The following is a 6000-nucleotide window of genomic DNA, read 5'->3' on the forward strand; positions in this document are numbered from 1 at the left end:
AGGCTGGAGACTGGAGCACCACCGTCCTCCCTCATTTTGGTCTCCAGAGCTAGAACTGGAAAATGAACGCTATCCCTGGCCATCCACTGTGCAGCAAAGCTCCTCCCTGAACAAAACTGAACAAGCCATGATTCCCAGACCCCGTGCATCCTATTCAAATGCCCCTCACCTTCCTCAGTATGCCCTGTGGTGCCACAAAAGGAAGGGGCTGGAAAGACTGAGGGAGCACCAGTCATGCTTGCCTCTGTGGTGCCTTCACATATTCTCAAGCCAGGGAGTCGTGATGAGCAGCAGGTGGAGACTGAGGAGTACCTGGAAGAGGTATTGGGGCAATGGCTCAGTGGATAAAGTGCCTGCCCTCAAGTGTGACAACCAGCATTCAAGTCCCCAGCGTTTGGGAGACAGAGACATGGGCTTGGAGGCAAGCTGACTGGCTGGACTGACTGACCCAGCAAGCTTCATGTCCAAAGAAGTCTGCTGGAGTAAAAAATGAACAATGACTGAGGAGATACCCAACATCACCCCCTGGGCCTCGACATGCATGTACATACACACGCATTGCTGCACCCTAAGAATGCTTAAATACATTTGAACATACATACATACACCGTGCATATATGCACGACACACACTCATGAACAGAACTGATATGCATGAGTGAGAGACAGGTAGACCAGGAACATACACTATGACATCTACACCAGTTCTGCATGTAGTCGCTCTCCCACACATACCTTCTGTTCTGTGTAGACCTCTTCCTTCCCGGGCCCCACAAACCACTTGATCAGACAGACCTTTCCCATCTTCAAAGCCAACCTTTCCTAGCTTTACCCTCTCCGTGTATCCTGAGACAAGCTTCTTCAAGCGCTGTGGCCACAGCTGATTGGCGGTGGGCAGACTATATTTCTATGTGCACCATGTATATCTGTGCGTTTGGCCTGTCCGGGGCTATGTATCAAGCTTGCTTCTCCAAACAGAGTAGAAACTGTTCAGCAAGAGCAGCAGACAGATGTGGGTGATGTTTGCATGTGTGAAGGCACATGCATGTATGTGTGTATGTGTGTGTGTGTGTGTGTGTGTGTGTGTGTGTGTGCAAGAGGCCAACCTCGGGTGTCACTTTCAGGAACACCACTCACTTTCTTTGAGACAGGGTCTCTCATTGGCTTGGAGCTAGGGTGGCTGGCCAGTGAAACCCTGACATCCCCATTTTCTTACAACTAGGATTGCCAGCACAACCACCACACAGAGCATGTTTGCATAGCTCTTGGGGATTGAAGTCAGGTGATCATGCCTATGAAGCAAGCGCCTTACTGACTGAACCATCTCCCCAGCCCATACAGATATGCACACATGCACACGCATGCACCCATGCTTGCACAAACACATGTATATACACACAGAGACGTGGAGAGAAACAGACAGACACAGAGACACACAGAGAAAGAGAGAGACAGACAGAGAGGACAAAACACAAAACAAAACCTTAAAAACTGAGGCATGCTGCCTTCCCCACACTCACACCCTTTGCCTTCCTCTTGCCCTGACTCTGAACACTTTATGGCCAGTCCTGGCTTTCATCCACCCACTCCTGACCCCCTTCTTCCTTCATTTTCTTCCTCATCTTTTTTCTCTCTTCTTTCTCTCTCCCAACCATTCTTCCCTGTCCTCCCCTCTCCAGCCTGTCTTCTGATTGGCTGGGGATAAGGGTCTTTATCTCAAGCCAAAGCTTCCTCTCTTCTTTCTTTCCTCTTTTCCTCCTTTCTGTCCCTCCCCCTCCACTCTCCATGCCCAAGGCTAAACAGCACCTGCATCCTGAAGACACTGCTGTTTATCTGCATTTCCGGATCACCTCTGAGCCCGATTCCAGTCTGATTCCTGTCCTAGACTGGTGTGAGGTCTCTCTCCAGAGGTTCGATGTCCCATGATTTTCCTGGGTCATGCATGTGGCCCTCAAGGATGGTTCTTCCCCCTATGAGTCCGTTCTTGTGTTTATTCAGCCAGGCACTCGTGTGAAAAGGCCAGAGATAGCCTCAACTCGGCTCTTTCACCTCCTTCTTTGGCGTCTTTCTAGATTCTATCAGCAAGGCCCAGCCTTCTGTGCTCAGACACACCTGAACATCGCACCCCGAACCCTGCTGCCTCTTACCAGATTATGAGATAGTCTCTTTACTTTCTCTTCCTCCCGCTATTCATCCACTAAACATCATGGGGTGACTTGAGGAATGCAAGCAGCCCTTTGCTACACTTGGGAACTTGCTTTCCAAGACATGTTGTGAATGAGTGTGTGTGTGTGAGAGAGAGAGAGAGAGAGAGAGAGAGAGAGAGAGAGAGAGAGAGAGAGGGAGGGAGGGAGGGAGGGAGGGAGAGAGAGAGAGAGAGAGAGAGAGAGAGAGAGAGAGAGAGAGAGAGAGAGAGACTATCATCCTTGGGTATCATTCCTCAGGAACTATTACCTTGTTTTATGAGACAGAATCTCTCACTGGCCTGGACCTCACCAGGTAGGCTGGAGTAACAGCAACATTCAAAGGAGAGAGAAGAGCCTCAGGTTCCCCAGTTCCCTTCAAGGGTACATTCCCAATGACCTAGCTCTACCTTTCAAAGTTTCCATTTCCCTCAATATCCACAAATACTGGCAGTAATTTTCCATCCCTCCTTCTATCCTCCCTTTCTCTGCCCCACCCCACCTCACTCTCCCTCCTTCGCTCTTCTCTCCCTCTTTTTCTTCTCTCCCTCTTTCCTTCCTTTCCTTCCCTTTCCTCTCTTCCTCCTTCCATTTCTTCCTTTTCCTTCTTCCTTTTTTCTTTTTTCTTTCTTCCTTCATTCATTCGTTTGTTCCTTCCTTCCTTCCTGCTACAACATCATCTACATCTACATTCCTAAGACACTTCTCTGGCTATGTCAGAGGTGTGGGGTCATTCACCCATGCTGGGGGCGATGGCCAGGGCTTCCAGCACTCCCGGACCTGGGCTTTTCCTTCTCCTACAGGGATCTTTCCAGGACAGGGGGAGGGGGAACTCTCTTTTCTCTTTTATGCATCTTGCTGCAGTAGAGAGAGAAATAGACAATTCTTCTTTAATCTGCCCCGTCTTCTGCCTCCACTTTGACTTCTGGGATTGCATGCTGGGTTAGTGTGAAACTGGGGATGAGACCCAGGGTTTCCTTTTCCTCCCTGACTCCATTAACTGAGTTACAATCCCAGACTCTGGATCTGAGTTCAAACTAGGCCTTGCGATTTAAAATTGTGGCTACATATTTTAATGAAGCTTTTAATTAATATTCATGAGAAGACAGCGTGGCTTAGCATGACACAGACCCCTTTGAGGAAGCAGAGTCCCGGCTGAGGAGGAGCTGGCCAGACACTAACTACTGCACCACACTGCCAGGCCCTGCAATGGGAAGGAGTGTGGAGGATGACAGGTCCCTTTGTTGCCTGCTAGCTCTGCTGCTGCTCCACCTAGTGGACATTCGGGTGAAGGAAACCCGCACCTCCTGCAGACCAAAGGGGCTTTCCAGCAGAGCGGACTCTTGACAAGGCTACTTTGTGTATGTTCTGTGGCAGGGAACAGCCCAGCCCACATCTCAGCTTTGGAACAGGTAGCAGTGTGATTATGATGTTTTGGGCCTTTCTCATTAGCCCATCTACTCCACCATGCTTGGTACCCAAAAATATCACCTCAGTTGCCACACCCACAACAGCAGAGCGGATGGAGTCTGTCTGTAGGTGGTGATGTCAGCTGACCTTCCACTAGCCTTACTGTGAGCTCGCTCATTTAATTCTCCAAGGAGTGCTGAGACAGGTTCTTGTCCCAATATCTTATTCTATGGATATGAGACAGGGATTCAGAGAAAGGTCACATGGGTTGCAGGAACAGCACTAAAACCCAACACCGAGCCTCCTGCAGTGACACATTCTATGGTTGATCTGAGCAGATAGGGAAGAACTGAAAACCCAGAAAGGCAGGGTAGACCCTGAGCAAGCTCCTTACACCTTCAAAGCCTTTGTTTTCCTGTCTGTATTAGAGAAGACAAAGCACAAATGAAGGGAAGAGCTCTCACGAGTGAGCGGCGTCTCTGTCCCAGGTGAGGCTGGTTCGGGCTAAGCACAGACATTCTTAGCAGGAATGTTGCCGGAGACCAAAGCTGTGGTAGGAGAAGCTGCAAGTGACCAGAGGTGGGGGGCAGAAGTGACCACGGTGACAAAATGGGTTAACTCAACTGAGCATGGCATCTCACAAACACTCTTTAGAGCACAAGCCCCCAGAAAGCAAGAGGTGTGGGGTCATTCACCTGTGCTGGGGATGGATGATACCGGGACTTCCAGCATAGCCGGACCAGGGGCTCTTCCCCTCTGATAGAGGCCTCTTCCTAGCCCCTGCGGGAAAGGGTGTGTGGCTCTGTTTCCTCTTTTGCAGCAGTAGAGGGACATAGACAATTTTCCTTTAATCTGTGCCCCAGCTGGTTAGGGACTGAAACTCAGAGGAGTAATGCAGATGCTTTTGGGTGAAGGGAGAGGAAGCTGGGGTGTCCCAGGAGGTGAACTCGCACACCAGCCTGGAACAGGGCTCTCTGTGCCTTCAGTGTGCCTGGTGAAGGTAAGGGGGGGAGGGGAGTGAACTAAAACACACATTGCTTAAAAATGCTATAAGGGCACCTAATCCTTTGTGTGACATTTTACAAAAGAAACTACGTTTAAAGAAGAAAATGAGTTAACAACAAGAAGGAGGAAGAGAGAGACGGTGTGGAGGAAGAGACGGAGAGTTTTGGGCTGGGGAGAGGGCTCAGTAGTTAAGAGCACTGGGTTCTTCTCTTCCTGGAGGACCCAGGTTCAATTCTGAACAACCACACGGCAGCTCACAACTGTCTGCAACTCCAGTTCTGGGGAGACTGACACCATCACACATGCAGGCAAAACACCAAACACATACAAAAGTTAGAAGTTAAAAAAAACAAAAAAACAAAAAAACCTCAACCTTTAAAAGAAACAAGGGTCTAGTGCCACTACTGAATCTCTTTTCCCAAAGGCCTTACTTTAATTAAGTTTCTCAATTAATTAATTTAGTTAGAGGTTTTGTTTTTTCTTTTTCTTCCTGTTTTTCCCTTTCTTTTTGTTTTTCTTTCTCTTTCTTTCTTTCTTTACTTCTTTCTTTTAATTTTTTTGAGACAGGGTTTCTCTGTGTAGCCCTGGCTGTCCTGGAACTCATTCTGTAGACCAGGTTGACCTTGAACTCAGAGATCCGCCTGCCCCCACCTCCTGGGTGCTGGGATTAAGAGCTTGCGCCACCACTGCCCTGCATTCCTCTTTTTATTTTGAAAACTGTTCATTAACAGTTACTAAACGTGTTGAGTTTCACTTTCAAGAGCTGACTAGACATATAAAGAAGATTCAGCCTTCTTAATAAAATCTAGGTGTGCCCCAGTCTCCTTACCTCTCTCCTTGGGAGTCGGTTATTTTCTGTAGTATGTGAATCTGTCTCTGCCACCACACCCCCCCTTCAAAACAGAAAGTGGGAAACAAAAGACTGCTACACACAGCGATTAATGCTTGTTTTTTAAGATGGGTTTTACAAGGGAGACAAAGAATAGCCAATGATCCGCGGGGGAAATGTCTGCAGCTAACAGAGGGTGCACAGGTGAGAGGTCTTTTTCAGGCAAAATAGCTCAGGTAAAGGCGCCTGTTGCCAAACCCCAAGGACAAAGTTTGATACCCGGATCAACCCACTTAGTGGACCGAGGGTACCTAATCCTCTGATCTCCACACAACAAATAGATAAATGTAATTTATCTTTAAGAGAGTCCTTCCAAAAGTTGATGGAGGCTTGCTAGATCGCCTGTCTCACAATTTGGTGTCCTAAATTTATGAAATATCCCGAGGCTTCTAGAAGGTCCTTCCCACAGAGCTGGAGGCTGACGCTCTCCTGGACTTGGGTTGAGTTCTGGGCTCATCTAGAGGATGAATTTGGTGACCCCCTCCAGGACCTTGCAAAGCACCACATCTTGTTT

The sequence above is a fragment of the Micromys minutus genome (genome assembly GCF_963924665.1).
Source record: "Micromys minutus genome assembly, chromosome: 6".
NCBI lineage: Eukaryota > Metazoa > Chordata > Mammalia > Rodentia > Muridae > Micromys > Micromys minutus.